Below are 17,642 nucleotides of genomic sequence, written 5' to 3'. Positions count from 1 at the left end.
TACAAATATGTACACGTGAGAAAACGGAAATGTATGTTGTGAGCATCACTTCGAGAAACTGATGATAGCTCGATGATGCTACCTGACAGAAGTGAGCCACTGGTTAAAATGGTTAGTAGCATTTTTTTAGAGTCAGATGCCGGCAAATATTTCTTCTATTCTGCATAGCTACAGTAGGCGAATTATGCCGATAGAAGCTACCATTAGAACACTGCAGTATGCACTTTCTTTCATTCCTCCCCGCGATGCAGTCTCGGAAAAAGTATTTTGCCACAGCGAAACGCGAGGCGTAATGTCTATGTCGCAGCACAGTACAGCTGGATGAAGAGGCTACAGTAAGAATCGCCTGATGATGTCCTTCTCTTGATATCTGAGAAGCAAAAAGCAGAAGTGTTCGTAGGGACAACGACCGCACAGGAGACTTGTGTTCCCTACTGGCCCCACGCGGCTACGCGCTGATCCTCTAACGCGACTTCATTGCAAAGGGTCATCGCCGAGCGCTGACGTAGGCGACTACAGGCACGCCTGTTTTAAGGGAGGTGTCAGCCCCCCTCTTCAATGGAGTGGAGTTGTTGGGACTGTAACAATAATCTAACACTAAGCAAAAGTAGTACATTTCCACTTCGCCCACGAAAGCACTGCCGAGTACCCTCTCAGAATTGCATAGCTTCATTGCACAGAACTTACAGTGCCAAACACATGAATTTTGTATTGTACATGCACATTGTAATGTGCTACCAACCTGTTAAATATACTGCTCCTATAATAACGAGTATGTTTTATTTACTATGCTCAGTTAAATCAAATTAGGAGTTATACCATGACGGTAAGTACGGTTTACCGGCTAAATGAAACACGGTGATGTTTTTTGCTTAGGGGGGTTTCATCACCACTCTGTTGCCATAAAGTTAACTCTCTAATCCATATGGACATTGAGGACATACGTTTGCCCATCAGCTAAATTGCGAAACAATTTGCATGACATGGTCATTGGTAGCAAATCACAGTTGTGGTGCTAATGTAAATTATATTTGGAAAATCTTTTCCTCCTTTATCTCATGGACACTTCTTATCCCTGACGGTGCACCTTTCTTCTGTTTTTGAATTTCTCGTAGGTGTTGCTCATTCATATAAGTTAATGTCCATCGGACACGTTATGCACATGACGAACACTCATGAGCATTTTGTCTACGTTTCTCGACAAACCACGAGACAAACCACTTTTGGGAGAACCTTTCAGTAACCGCACTGCTACACCAGATACCCTAAGCACCCTTCCAGCCGTTTAGCTCCACTTTGCCTCCTAAGCCACCGAATGACCCGTCAGCACGAACTGCTATCACGCAAAGCAGGCTGAGCCAAGCTGGAGTGAACGGCCTTTCGCAGCCTAGGTGGTGGTGGTGGCGTCATAACGACGCACCATGGTCCGTATTCAACGGCCACGCGAGAGGCTCGCCGCACGCAAATATTTGCGCACGAAAATGACGACGCTTTCCTCTCTGTACATTGTATAGCTTAGGGCAGCAAGTATTTTGTTAAGCCGATAGAACGAGGCACTGTTGTCTGCGTTACACCAGCGCCCCCTTTGCGTGGTACGCACACCATAGTGCCCGGGCACGCAAGCAGGCTCTGTGAATAACGTCCTCTGCGTCGTTCGCGACAGCTGTTTCTCATAAAGTGCACTGCTATTTAGGTGATGATGTACGCCTTATTCGTGAATGCAGGCTCAGGCTGTCACATCTGCAAGGTTCTAAATCCGCTGTTTTTGTGCCGGCTCTTGCAAGCACGCACACTTTCTAAATATGTCGACAGCAGCTACTGCAACTGACGCGTGCACGATTGTAAAAATGCAACAACTTTTTCATTTGGCAGTAGCAGCTTGACGCTGTCTATTGTAAGCATGACTAAATAAGGAAGACACGAGCCGTACTTCGTAGGCATCACGAAGAAATTAGTCACGAGTTAGAATTCGCAGTCTCTTTTTCAATCTCTACAGGATGTAATGGAGAGCTTCTCTTTAAATATCTCACAGCGCGTGAAATGGCCCCGGATCTAATATTTTGCCAATAGTTGAAGGATTAACGAAAGAGTTCGGCATAATAAAAGAGAAGCGCAGGTAGTTCAGTCCCAAGCCTACTGAAGTGCATTACCAGCAAAAAGAAACGCCCTCAGAAATATAATAAATAGTTCACGAGAAACGTGATTTAGAACCAAAGTTAGAGCGTCGACTGTAGATAAATATTAAAGAAGGATATAAAAGAAGAAAGAAAAGCAGCGACTAAGTCTCGCCTTAGTGTTTTATTTATTTAAGAATTCCTTACTAATTTTGCACGAGGCACTGGATGAGGAGGGAGTCAGAGTAAAGACAAAATAGGCACAGACAAAACACGATATACAGGCACAATCAATATTTATCTCAGGCCACTACCCCAGCTAACCATTACAGAACGGTTAGCTACAACGAAACGTAGCACGATTACCAGATTCCCTCGTGATATGATCTTGAGACTTAATTATTCTTTGCCCTGTGAGTTGATGCCATGCATATTTCAATAGATGATCCTCACCGCTACCGAAGTCCAAGGCCGCTCGTGTGCGGCGGAAGAGGCACTGTGATTTTCGTGGTGCGTGCGACCAGTTATTTTTCAGCGAAGGCGTTTCATGTGGGCGAGCAAGAACTATCGTCATCAGCAACGACTCGTCATCAGCAACTGCTCGCGCATTCGTCGTCATCGTCTCCTTCCACAGCTGTCTCCGACAACGCTCATCATGACAGCATTCCCACACTACCCCTTCCTCTGCGAAGGTGCTGTAGGCACTGGCGCACTGCCAGGCGAGGCGGTGATTTCCGTCTCAACTTCTTTGCCTCCATATATCGAGAACTGAAAACACGAATGTATATAAGATATGTATAACGAATGCATAACGTGAATGAACAGGAACGTAAAAAAAAACAATTGTGTGTGCGTAGATTCCGTCACGATGACCACCGATCAAGACAATAAGTGTGTTTGTACCTTTGTTCAAAATTCTGTGTCACCTCTTTGTCGTTTGCTGCACATTTTCGCTAGTAATCCACCTTCCCAAAGTAGGATGGCTCATGACCTTTCTTTTTGTCTTTTCCTTTTTTGTGTGTCATCAAATGACCGCGCTAAGATATCTTGCTGAGTGGGTGCAATGCAGATCTGCGCATATTTATACGTTAGCGAAAATAATAATTTAATGCCATTTTAACCGCTGCTACAGGAAATTAAACCCGCTACCTCGTCTTCGACAGCGGGGCATCACAGTGATTAAATCACCACAGACTGCGTAAACTTATGGGAAAGCGTAAAAATTCCTGAGAAGGATGGATTATACTTGTGAGCCTGTGGTTGAAGCTGGTAGATCGTTCAGCGCGCGTTTTGGGCGCTGTTTACAGAATACCTTTGATGGGCGAGTCAGCTCTAATAGTTATGTTGCTGATTAACATAAAATTTATCGTACAACATAATTGTTTAAGTGAAAACCGGTTACAAGGAAGAGTTAGTTTAACCATTCCATAAAAAAAATTAAAGGGTTTTACGTGCCAAAACCACTTCTTGATGATGGAGCACGCGGTAGGGGGGAAATCAGCAAATTTCGACTACCTGGTGTTCTTTAACCTCCGCCTAAATATACGTACAGGGGTGTTTTCTCATTTCGCCACCATCGAAATTCGGCCGCCGTGGCCGGGATTCGATCCCACGACCTTGTGCTTAGCAGCCCTACACTATAACCACTAAGCAACCGCCGCGGGTATAACGCTCCATAGCTGCGAAATAGTCGTTTATAATAATACAAACATGCCCCTCTTCCAAGCGGTTGCATTGAATACTTTACTTATAAGTATGACATAATGTGTGCTTGTCGCATCGTGATGTTAGATGCTATAAAGACCGGCTATCGTGAGGAATGTAACATTTATGAGAAAGTCTAACCATGTTGAGTGCCAGCGTTACAGCAAGGGGCATAAAGTAAACGTAAACAGCGTTCTATTGTTACCTTGTTTATACGCACAATTAGCTTCTTGAGAGCCTTATGCTCCCACTGAATACTAACTTGTTGCCCTTAGGCCAACAAGGAGCCTTCGATGACACTTTGCTTGGGCTGGGTTATATACAGGTAAACCCCTGGCACGTCACGCAACCCCTGTGTGTACTCATGTATCAGAGCAGTTTGAGGAACTAACACATGCTATAATTGCTTAAATGCGCTGTGATCAACCACCTCGCGTTCTTTTTTTTTAAATCTTGAACCTCTTTCATGCGACGTGCTTTCAAACGCTTAGTCAAATGTTGCTGCACTAATGAAAGGCTTACGGTTTGCCTGTTAGGGGGGCTATGTGCGACAGAAATAAAAACAAATGTTCGCACGTCCGACCCGAAAATCCGTAAACATCATGGTCACACTTGAGGGCAAGCTAACGCGTTCTCATATTACTCTCTAATGAGCGCGCCATGGGCGTCAAGCAGGAAGCCACGTCGACGAGACAGGAAGGAGGGGGGGGGGGGGGGGGGCTGTCGGGACGGCCAAGCCGCTCAAACTGAGAGGGCGGCCACCGAGAATTTCGCGGACGCACCAAGCTCAATGCCAAGCCCATTATTGTGATTGTTCAGGCTTGTTATACTGGGTGTCCCACCTAACCTGAGCCAAACATTAAAAACATGCAAATGTCACGTAGCTGGACAGAATCAAGGTAACGTTGTTTGCCGTCGCTTGGCGATACTCAGATTATTTTTTTTTCATTATGCCTAAGTAGATTATTAGTCTTAATTATTTATAGAACTTCTCAAACATTATTATATTTAGATTAAAAGTGGCAATGAGAAAATTGTAGAACAACATGAAAAACCCCCGATACAGCTTTTTTGTTGCTGAATACGGGCTACATAAAAGTGTTTTTCCGACCGTGAAAGAAGCCCGCGAATACATGAAAATTTTAGCGCGATGGGCTGCTCGAGGCCAAACGCGGCCTCGAGACCCCGGTTAAGTTGGACCGCATGGTCAAAATTTTGGAAAGCTAGCATTGCGTAGTGCTGCAACGGAAAGACGCGGGTATTTCTTTCTCCTCTTACCTATCCTGCAATTGAACTGTTGCTTTCATTTAACACTTCGGTGCTGGTTCATAACTAAGCTTCAGTGCGTTGGGACGCCTTGCGAATCCGTGAATATCTTGACATATGAGCATGTGTGCCAACCTAACAAAAAATCCTCAGAAGCTGCAGTTCAAGTTGTTGCGACGGAATACAGGCTCCAAGAAGCGACTTCCTTGGTCAAGCAGATTTTTTCCCATACCAGCATTCTCGGCTACTAAAGAGCGCGCCAAGCTGCTCGAGAAGCCTTACAGCCGAGCACAGGCAACATGGTGCAAAAACTACAAAAATGTTATGATGTAGAGGATGACCTCCAGCAGCACCAGCCGGAGAGGAAGCGAACTCTCTAAGAACATCGAAAAACCAGTAAGTACGTCTGGACAGACCATCTTTCAGTAAGTATAACGCAACAAACCATTACACGTCATGGCACCTCGAAATTCACATTGGAACGTACACCATCATATAGGGCCTCAGCTTTGAAGAATTTGACGATTGGAACACGGCATTTTCAAACAAATAATGTAGGCCGCTGGTGGCAATACCGTTGGTGAATCAACCACATACGTTCTGGGATTATGCGAAATTACCCTCAAAACTCATTGTGAAGGCAAAGCACCAGCATCCTTCTTTTCGTGCGTACCCTTCTAGGTTTTCGAAAGGGGAAGATAACATAGCCCCATCACCATTAGGTCAACAGTGAAGAACTAAACTCCTGCATTACTCTCCTAACCTAAGTACCTCATCCTTACACCCCACTTCCCGTTCCTTTCCAGCATAGCCTGTTTAGTACAGAGTGGAAGTATCATTAAAACAAATGAAAAAAATTAACCATTTTCATACAAACAGTCTCAAGTGCGTAACGTTAGCCAGTCATTGCAGCCAACAGCATGGCAGCGCTCTCCAAGCGAAATATTTTTGTGTGGCTCAGAACTTTTGTAACAGAGGTAAAACGTTTGATTGTTAATCTAACAATCTTTGTTACCGTAGTTCTAAACCACTCAGGTCAGTGATCCTTTTTTTATTCTTTTGTTTTTGAAGACATTCAGTGAAATAACTTTAGAATTTTTGCGACATACACAAATGAACAGCGGCGGCAGCAATGGACATCAAAATGACTATGGCAGTGAGCCCATGACAGTTATTACTTTAAAAAAGTAATAATATTAAACCCGCACCTATATCTATTACGTGTAATTATTTTATTGCTAACTCAGCCTGCAATCTTAGGCGCTTTAGAAGCCATCTGGACTAGAAATTGCCGCAAGTTATTTAAGCTAATTGCCTCGTGAAATACAAATTGTGGAGGTATGGTACATGCCAAAAAATTTAATTATGGGGTTTTACGAGCCAAAACCACTTTCTGATTACGAGGCACACCGTAGTGGGGGACTCCGGAAATTTGGACCCCCGGGGGTTCCTTAACGTTCACCTAAATCTAAGTACAGGGGTGTTTTCGCATTTCGCCCCATCGAAATGCGGCTGCTGTGGGTATGGTACCATGCCACATTCTTCCTTCTTTCTATCTAAGCTTGTCACGAACACTATTCAGCCTTTGGGGAATGACGAAAAGACACATGAACAAACGGGCAGGCAGGGGAAAAGGCTGGCGGGCAGGCAGGTGACAGATGAGAATTACATCACGGTGCGGTAAGCTGGACTAAATTTCGAGTGTGAGGATGGATTTTTTTACCTATACATACCTATGGTGAGATACTTTAGGTTACAAAATAACCCGTGAATGTAGCACTTTCACTTGTCTTTTAAATGTTTTTGCAGTGCAGTAGTATGATACAGCGCCCATATTACGACAAAATAACTTAAAGCTGTACGCCATCGTGTGTCTATAAGTTCGCAAAAGCGGTGCTTATGAGCCCAAGGACAAGAATGGGCGACACTTGCCATGCTTAATATCCGGTTCTTTAAGACGTTTATTGCAGTTCTAAAGACACTAACGCAGAGCGAATCGTCCTTAGTATAGTTATACTTTGTGAAATTGTCACGAGTTTTGCAGGAATCGAGAAATTAAATGCTTCGACGCTGTTATGCGGGGAGGTTTTGGGAAATGACATGCACTCGTACATGTGTCGTTATTGCCACAAATATTTATACTGGAGAACAGAATTGTGGGTCATTGGAGAATAGGTGTGTGATCGCATAAAGCCATACGAGGTCTAACAAGATTTGCAGGAAGTTGGAGATAATTAACAATATTTCCACAGCGTTTCGTGACATTGAGATGAAGGAAGTGAGGTACTCATCTAGGTTATTGAGTCCGCTAACTTGAGCGAATAATTGGAGTCCGTAACTTCTCTATTTCTTTTATCTCCAGAACAACCCAGAAAAATCTAACAATAACTTCGCGGTATACATACCAGTGCATTTGTCTTTACGCTTTTCTCATTGTACAAACCTCTCTCCCACACGAGCAGATTCGAGATACATGGCCAGTGTGTAGCCATGCCACTACCAACTCTACGCAATAGGAATAACGTATCGGAAAGACATTCATTTATCAGCACAACCCTTTGAAATCCATGATTTGACTATTGTAACAGCATGCAAGGAGATAAGATGAGCCTAAACATCATTTGTCTCATATTGGAAAACTGGCAGTTCTTCCTAAACGTCACTGAATAACCAAGGAACCACAACAGAGTCGAGTTCCACCAACGATTGTGAAAATTAGAAGAGTGATTCAGTGTTTACAAGAATAGAAAAGGAAGGACTTTGGACGATGAATGAAGTAAGGAAAAAGAAATGGTTACGGGTCTTGGTCGCATATTTGTATATTAGCAACGTGTAGAATAAAAACAAAGAAGAAATTTGACAGCCGAAAGAAAGAAAGTAAGCTCGCGGGCAGCGATCGAGTTGAAAGCTTTTCTCAATGTTCGCGAAAGTGGACAACCAAGAAGCCATTTGCCAATGTCACCTGCAGGCAAGGATGTTTACCGTTCAATGCGTTCCCCTTTGTCTCATCTTCCTCGTTTTCTTGGAGATTGCTTTCACTGCATAATCAATTTTATTTTGCCACACAGAAGCATTATCTTTACGTCGCCATCGTCTCCGCCATGGTGGCAGTAGTGGTGGTCTCTACGCTATCGTCATCGTTTTCGTTGGTGGTGGTTCGTGATAAAAAGACGCTTGTGTCACGACGTTTATCCTTGTACGTGCATATTCCCGTTTGGTGGACTTTCCACTGCGAAATGCAGCCTCCCTAAATGGGTGAATGGGGGAAAGAAGACAGGATAGCAGCAAAGCTGCAGTTGCGTCTCTCACATCTAAATTCTACCACAAACTCTAGCCTCATCTCACATAACCCCCAAAGGGAGCTGTCATTAAACATCCCCAGTGTAGCCCTACATGCCACCCGCTCTCGTCATCAATCTCTTCTTCTCCCCGAAGGTGCTTCTCAGTAATGCTATTGACGGCCTATTTGCCACAAAATGAATTTGTAGCGTCATGGTTACTGAAAACTCTGAGCGCTCCTACATGCAATGACAACATCCTAGTCCAATATGAAATGGAACATAATTTCAACAAATAGGAGAAAGATTATGTACATATCCCAGACAACCGTGAAAAGTAGCAATCTTGCGTCATTGCATTGTACCCACAGCATGTGTATGTGCAGCTGCGGGCTCAAGATGAGACGACGAGATTAGGCAGAGAGCTAAGGAAGATTATGAAATGTCTTCGTTTCAATGTACTTACACTATGTTGCCCACAAGCTATCTTCATCCCATACATAATGTTCAAGGCACTTAAAATACGCGACTTTGCGAAAGGAGATTATTTCTAGCCCTCGGAAAGCTGGGTCTGAAGAAGTTTCATCATTTGTTTGGAGCGAACAACTTTTAGAAAAAGAAAGAAGGGCATGGTGCGCTCCAACTGGTTAGAAAGATCCTTAATAATTCATTCGAGAACATGAAAGGACGTTCATTTCATGTGTGTTTTGCATGTCTTCCGTTCCCATGTTCTGTTGATACTAATGACTATTTCTTCATGCACTCCGCACTGTAAGATAATGGATAGCTTTAGGTCGTACAACACTCGCTGCAGACGTTTTTTGCTTTTAGACAAATCCTCTGTGCATAATACCTCGAGATAAGAGGATTTCTTTCTGGCGAAAAGATGAAAACAAGTTCACGTGCACTCCAACAAAATCACGCATACCTGTGTTCTTCAAGTATTAACTGATAAAAGCGTAAGACAGTACAGCCCTGGTATGACAAAATTAACATTTATTGAAAAGAAGCGAAGCACTGGCTCACATTTGATGCCAGCCTTTTAAATTGCTGAGGGCTTTCTCAGAAAATGGTAATTCGAAGCTATCAAAATGTCTGTGCTCTGTGTTAGGCTCATTGTAACAACTGATGTGCGGCACTTGAGAAATTATTACAAAAGCAACACCAGACTAGAGCACATGTTAAGAATAAACAAAAAGTGTTATCTGATAATGCAGTACTTGGGCGATTGGCCTTAATATCGCGAAAATTGTTTTACTTTCTTTATAAGCATTCTCGATGTTACTGGTTCCAAAAAGAATTCGCAGGTGTTGGTTTCTCGAACGATTAATGTTATGGTGGGGAGGAGGCGGTCATATCTTGTGTTAGTTCAACATTTTAATTTGTTCCGTACATGGACCCACGGATTTGACATTAGATAGCAGAAAGGTTGGCGCGCGTATAGACCACAATTTGTAGCGCTTTTAGGCGGCAGCCACCTTGTGGCGGGGACAATGAGAGCGTGGGGGAAAAGAAGAAAGGAAAATTGCAATAACTCTCAGCCTCTTCTAATCACGTGTTTGTCATCATTGTTCGCTCGCCATGGTTTCATCATCAACTATCCCATCACCAAATTGGCAGCACATTGTGGGCTGTGCAGACAACTGGTTAGTTCGAGATTAAATGTGCCTGCTGCAAATGGGTGGGCGTAAATAACAGATTCTACTCTATCAACGGCGCACGTGTGCGTGTTCGATGGAGGATGCGTGTTTCGTAAAAGAGCAGGTAAAGGTAGCTGTCTTCAACTCAACATTAGCATAATTGACAACAGATCTGGGAGATGAATGAGCTAGGAAATGACAGCAGTGAACAAGAGAGAGTTTACAAATTATGCCTTTCCTCCTGCATTATAGCGCTTCGTCCGCACAGATGAATAATTGAAGACAGAAAAGAAAACATTCACTGATGAGGTTGCCATCGAAAAGGTGCTGTTGAATATGCCGAGATTTTCGCTCGACTGTTGCCGCATTCTTTTTTTCTATGTAGTTGTAATTACCTTAGCTGAACGAAAACCAAAGTGACGTCAAGTTTGTATCGTGAAATATCACGCACACGGATGTATCCCTCACCATGAACTTATTTTTTGCACAAATGGCAAACACTTGAACCCAAATAGGCCGAGAAATCCGGGCCCATTATATCGTGAGAAGCCTGACAAAGACCTAACAGACTAGAAGAATCAATTACGAAATAAACGTTATTCCTTAGCATATCATGCGAAATAAAGCTAACACTAAGTGTCCTGCGCCGTGTTCGCTTAGCGATTTTTGGCGTTCGGGTTGCACAGATAATGAAGCGATCTATGAATACTGGGTGACAATAGAGACAATCTCAATATAACTTGAGCATTTTATAATAGAAGCTCTACATTTTGTTTTACTTCTGCAAAGAAAATACAAAAAGAAGGTCTGGAGACAAGGCGCACTACAACACAATGCCAGAAAAAAAAATAGAAAATGCAAAAATTACGCCATGAAACCTGTTCTTTACGCTGTTTATGCAATGCCTCCATCTGCTCACCCGCAACCCCCCACCCCCACCCCCACCCGCACTCTGTGTTTTTGCCACACAGGAAGAGTTACTGGAAGCATTTTAACATTATGACACTCTGTCTCCAATACATGTTCGTTTCTCTCAAGCTTGATTTCAGTCCCCTCGGCTTTCGCAGCCTACTCACTTGCTGGCTTTCACTGTAAAACACTGTAAGGTTTTTTCTCCTTAATAATTATGTTACCGAGGTGAAGCACGCTTTTCATACATGAATGCATTAAACATATCAAAATTTGTTCTTGTTCCCTAGAAGTTACAAAACGCCGAACCCTAAAGTACTTTATACCAAAAATTTGTGAAGGACGGCTCTTGTGATAGCAGAGGTAGCATCAAATAATACATCGTGAGGCGATGATGCCAGCAGACGAGCTACCCTGCTAAAACGTTAAAGAAGAGACCGTTGACCACAATATGATAGACGACAACGAAATTGGCAGCACTTCAACGTTAAATATACTGTGAAGACTAAAGTGCCTTTCTAGTGTAATCTCTGTTCACTTTGCTTACAACTTTTGCAGGATGCTATTATATTTTTAAGGGGGGGGGGGGGTGGAATCAAGAACAAGAACACAACCAACCCTTTGTTGATATTCGGCAGACCCAAGGCAGGGGTATATAGAGATCAATAAAAGGTGTATTTATCCAGCACTAAACATAATACATAAAATTGTGGTGACGATGATGACGACGATGACGACGACGACGAGAATATTTTCTAGCCGCGTTCGCCCTCTGACCAGCACTATTGTCTTGTAATTCAGCAATAATTACGCTTCATGACGGTGGCTCACTGGCTGTGACGCTGTGGTTCTGTGACCATGGACGTGTATTCCAGTCGCAACCGCATGCGGCCGCATTTTCGTGGAGGCGGAATGTAAGAAGCCTCCTGCGCGATGGTCTGAATGCATGTTAAAAAGCCGCAGGTGTCAAAATTATTCCGGGACTTCCAACACGGCGTCCATCGTGGTTTATAAAAAAATTTCATCACTCTTTTTGTCCCTTTTCACGAAATGTATTTCGCGCCACAATCAAGTATACCTAGGAAACCCAATCTGCAGTTGCGTTTAGGTAAAGATTAGATACACGGTCTAGATAAACGTACTCTTTCAGAGACCTAACATGGTTACCACTAATCATGAAATCTTGTTCGCTTGCCGGCCTCTTTTACCCACCACGTCCCTCCGGCCAGTGTATCAAAGCAGACTCCTCCCTCATTAACATGTAAGCTTTATTCATTTGTCTTCTACTCTCCTTTCTAGGCCTTTTAAGTGGATATAGTTAGAACAAAATTCACTTTTCTCCGTGTAAAATGAGTAAATATAAAACGAAACATCCTTCTTCGAAATATCAGTTAGGAAGAAAGAATTCCACCTTTTTATGAGCATAACAAACACCACTTGCTTTCACTTGCATGCCGATTTTGGGTGTTGCCAAACCTACAAGTGATTCCTGAAAAAAATAAAATAACGTCGACATAAATAGGGATGGAATACTGCGCGGCCTAATCACCGAGGTAGAGAGAAAGTTCGCGACTCGCATGTATGCAACTGCAGAAAGGACAGGTCAACGACTCGGCCATCATCGCCCTCAACGGTAACAGCATTGCGTGCAGGACTCAGACAGGGCAACTTGAGGCACTTTTCCTGCCGATATGGCCATGGCAGGTTCACGCCTTCGCGGTGTCGCTGTTCGGAAAATATGCCCACGCAGTACGTTCGCGGATTCACGTTTTCGACTTGACACTTGTTTGCTGTTTAAGGTGGTCGTTAACACGTGCAAGGGTGCAACGAGAGCACCCTTGATAGTTGTCGTGAAAGCAATGCTTGAGGGAAAGTGTAATCGCGGAAAGCGAGAAGGGTAGCTATACTTGTACGAAAATAGAGGTGAGCTTTCAATCAAATGCCAGGGTAGTAGGGTATAAACTTGTGTTGGAAAACTCGGTTCTTCATTCCCAATTGCTGTGTTAGACTCTATCAAAGAAGATATCTCTGTTCAACATAGGTGTGCCTTTTCCCCCGAAAACCTTTCTCGCACCTTTGTGATAACTCTGAAAAAAACGTCACTTTATTTCTGTGCACATTCTAGCGATAAGGATATATATTAATACTAATGATATGGAATAGACTGATAAAAAGGACCATGTAATTGTACATGGGTCTTGAGTAGCGCAATTTTTATTAAACGTGCGTGTTTTTGACATTGGCTGGCTTGAATTCCGCTATTCGCGAAAATCTACAATGTAGAAAATTACTAAATTTTTTTGAAATGATCAATTCTATTGCGGATATCACGTAATCGTTGACGTTCCTTGCCATCAGATAATATTTTTCTGTTCTTCAAATAGCGCCCCAAGCACCTCTGAGCTTTCTGCACTTTTGTCTTTCTTGAGGGTGACTGGCCTATGTGAACGCCTTTGACTCGCTCAGGCCCTCCGCTTGCGTGCGGAAGCTCACCGCGTCTTTCCTCCTCTCCCTCCCCTCGCTCTCTCTACCGTATCTTTCTATTCCTTCTTTCCCGTCCCTCAGAGTAGGGAAGCCATCCAGATGCATTTCGGGTTAACAACCCTGCTTTCTCTCTTTATTTCCTCCTCCTCCTCCTCATCCTCCCCATAAAAGGTTTGCTGATAAACCTTTCCGGAAAATAGGGAGGCACTTATTTTGACAAAACGGTAAGAAGACAACACGTTCTTTCCGTCTAATCAAAATAGGTGTCTGCTGATTTCCCAGAAAGCACGAGCCAACTAGCTCAGCTGAGAACCATCATGCTAATAAACCATAGGTTTTGTTTCTGGTAGACTTCTACAGTATCTGAGTAAGTAAAAGCCTGCATAATGAAAACGTGAATAACTTGACAACTAAGCTCGCATACCAGCACATGAACCAGGTAACCACCAACTAGTTCCATTGAAGAGGTCGAAGATTTTTCAAGCACAGCAATAAGAACGACATACACAGGAAAAAGCACACAAGTCGAACTTCTCCTTTTGGGTCCTTCACGCATTTTGCGCTGGTTTAAAAATGAACGTTCACGAACGCGAAAGATTATGCACCTAAAGGCTTTGTAATGCGCCATTGCACAGTCTTGAACTGCAGTCTCTACTGATTCTAGAAATGGCAAAAATGCAGACGTGAAAATGTTTCCGCCTACGTCATTTGCGCCATATTTCGCAAAGCGGTCATGTCCTGGCTGGATCTTTTTCCAACTATTCCATAAGAAAAAATACCAAATACACGACAAAAAGGACTGAAACATATATAAAAGCAAGGTTCATGAGAGAAACAGAAGAGGCCACATGTCAGTCGTACACGGAAGTCAGACAGGCGAGCATTCGTGAGCAGCTTCAATTACGGGAGCCTCGTCGTCTGCGCACTGTACGTCGCTATGTCTGCTATGTTGGGGGGGCTTTCAGTGCCTGCACCTGGTATCGGTAGTTAGGTGCAGTGCCAACAAAATGTGGTCTCGTCAGTGCAACCTTACTGTGGTAACAGCACTTTCATCTAACCTCTCTCCATAGCATCAGCTCGGCTTACATACTAACTAACTAAATATATACGCTGATGTGCCATGAAGTTCAGCTGTCAACAACAACACGACCTGCTAACAAGCACAACCATTCTGGCAGGGGCTAGGATGACATGAATTAAAGTAGGGAAATCATTCTCGAATGAATGTAGTAGACAATATACGTGTTTTTGGAGAGCACGCAAATGTATTTTCACTACTGTGCTCCTTGAAGCTACTACTAATATCAGCGTGCACCGTGTCCAACATGCACCGTGTCCAGCACGCTACGCTAGCAGACATTAAGCTCTTAGCTGAGCACTCACCATCGTTGTGCTGCCCTTACCAGTTTCAACTTCTGTGTTTGAGTCTTCCGCCACTAAGCTCTCCATCTGTGCGTTTATCATTCAGGAAACCTCGCACCTAAGTTATTGGGATTGGACTAGGTTTTCTCTCTTGCGCAAACAAGCTTTATATCGTAAAACGGTGCTGTGAATCATGAAACACCCCTTCCACCTCGTCGTACGTGGCTTACAACCACAGAAATTCTGTCAGTGCTGCAATATTTGTCTATTTGGCGAATAGAACCACCGGAAAGCGTATATGTAAACACCGTGAGTTTAGAAATTGCTACATCCTACGCTGAAAGGCCGCAGAATAACTGTTGGGCGTGTCACTTGCAACTTCGTAAGAATAGATCATAAATATTTGTGCGACGATTCAAAAATATTTTGGGAAAGTCGGAAAATTAGAGGTGGGGGTGGGGGCAGAAGAAGTTACCGCTCAAAAAAGCGAACGTCTACGTAACCACCTAAATTATAGATACCGACCATGCAGCACCTTGTAAAAATGAAAATAAGGCTATAAGCATTTTCCAACTAGCTTACAAAGTGTGTGGGTCAGTCATGTGCTCCTTTGGGAAAGATTCATGATTTCATTAATTGTTTGACTGAGTCATTTCGACGATTGAAAACAGCGGAATCTTCAACTGTTCCATGTACTCGATTTTTTCCGTGCATCAACGCCGCATACCCATTTGCCGCATTCATGCACCCAACTACTACCACGGACGCATGACACAGAATGGAACGACTGCAGAAACGAAACGTGATTCAAGAAAAGCGTCTCGCGCACTGCGAGCACGCCCCATCACATGGAGCCGCGGCCACGAGACGGCCATAGCGGTTGGCTATCGGCACGTCTTGGAATACTGGGTAATGATAGCTTCACGAAAGTCGTGCTCACCTACCACTTCGCAAATCGTCCCGGCTGTAGGCGTAGCCTTTATCAGATGGCACTGGCGGGTCATACCGAAAACGCTCAGACAAGGCACAACGGAATTCTGATCTTTATTGGCTCCATCGTGACTGTGTTTAGTAGTATTGTACAGCCTCGCCTGAGAAGGAGGAGGGCAGTGTTGGCAGCAGGCGACGCTAGCCTTGCTTGATTTGCTGACAAACGCTTCTCCCAAGCGCCGCTTCTGATAAGAGCATGACAAAGCAAAATTCGATAGGCCCGTCGTAAATATCCGCATAGACCAATCTCGCAGCATTGAACAACCGTTGAGAGCACCGGTGGGGATTAAGAAGATAAAAACAGCACCAGCGATTACGATACTCCATAATGTGAAGTTTGAGTGTAGTTCTGTACCTGTTTTTATTTCGCTATATATTGGCTAGCGCGCACAATCTGTCTCATGCATCACGTTGCAAGCCGAGCAAAGTGTGGTGCGAATGCCTCGCTAAACGGGAGAACGCGAGAGGTAGCGCATGGGCGACGTATGGGCGCGATTCACAGAAGCTGAAGCAGAAAGGCCTTCCTGACGACGCGCGGTGCTCTAGCGCCATCTCGCAGCCGTCGTCGCCGCACGGCACTTTTCTTCTGAAGCTTTCGCCATACCCTCCTCCTCCGCTTTCCGCCTCGCGTCTTTCATCCCCCGCTGTGCTCTGCGTTCCCTCTTTCATTTCACGCCAACACCTATGCTCGCCGTACGAACGAAGGCAGACGTGAGATGCAGTGAAAGATGTCATAAGAAAATAAAGTAAGCATGTAGAGAATAAGCTTTCGCTTGGCTACCCCGTACTAGGGGAAGTAGAAAGGGTAGAATAAAGTTCTCTATTGGTTCCTAATAATAGGCAGGAGAAATTTTATATCGGTTCTAAAATAGTTTACAACGAAGCGCAAGAACTTCTCGACCATTATGGATAATGGAAAATTAATCAATGAAGCAGAACTATTATGCCCCCGTTTCACTGTACCAAAATACCACCTCAAGCCATTTCTCACATTATTTGCCTTTTTCATTTTCTGTTAACAATAGCACCACAAAAACTTTACGTTCTGATTTCCATAGTGAATAATTTAGGGTTTTCTTCTTTGCCTTTGAATATGGCAGATGCAACGATATAGTTCAGCTGCATACGACGCTATATTTGTACGTGTGCTCGAATAGCTTTTCTCACAGACCTCGGGACGCTAAATAAGGCGGCAAAGTACTAATAAATTCGTGACAAAATATGCCCACTCAGCATAAATGAAGACAACAGCACTAGGAGAACAGAAACCACCAGCTCAGATCTTAAGAGAAATACCATTGAGAGAACGCCACCATTTCTATCCTATCTTCTCATCCAGATCCTATGGCTTGTCGTTATGTTCCTAAACACTGAAGCCGCCCTCGTATTTACATGAAGAAAGTGAAGACGGAATACAGAGTGGCCCGATTTTTGTTGCTCACAGTCATATAAAGCCGAAATACGAACAAAAGCACGGAAACTGTAGGTTGAAACAATTGTCCTAATTTAAATGTAGAAATCGTAAAGGGCAAGAACAGGGGATGGAAACCAGGTTTCCGGATATGGGATACAAACCCACGTATTGGAGCTACGCTTGTGATGCTGTCACAGATTAGGTTAGCGCTCCACTGCAGCCTCTCACTTACTTTTTGGGGTATATTATGTGTAGAGGATCTAGACCTGAGAGCGTTAGCCTGGGATGTCCTGAATCGACTATTTTGCAGGTGGTCGGCGATCAATATATTATATTCAATTTCATTTACAAATTATGCTTGTTGTCTGCATGCACTGAGAGAAGGTCGAAGCACAATCAGTGAGTGCAGGCCTGCCTTGAAGACAAGCGCATTGTGGAAAAATCTCGGGCAGCTCAATTTCATGTGCAAACTGATGTTTGC

The sequence above is a fragment of the Dermacentor albipictus genome, chromosome 4 (assembly GCF_038994185.2).
Source record: "Dermacentor albipictus isolate Rhodes 1998 colony chromosome 4, USDA_Dalb.pri_finalv2, whole genome shotgun sequence".
Taxonomy (NCBI): Eukaryota; Metazoa; Arthropoda; class Arachnida; order Ixodida; family Ixodidae; genus Dermacentor; species Dermacentor albipictus.
Note: the sequence above shows the minus strand (reverse complement) of the source record.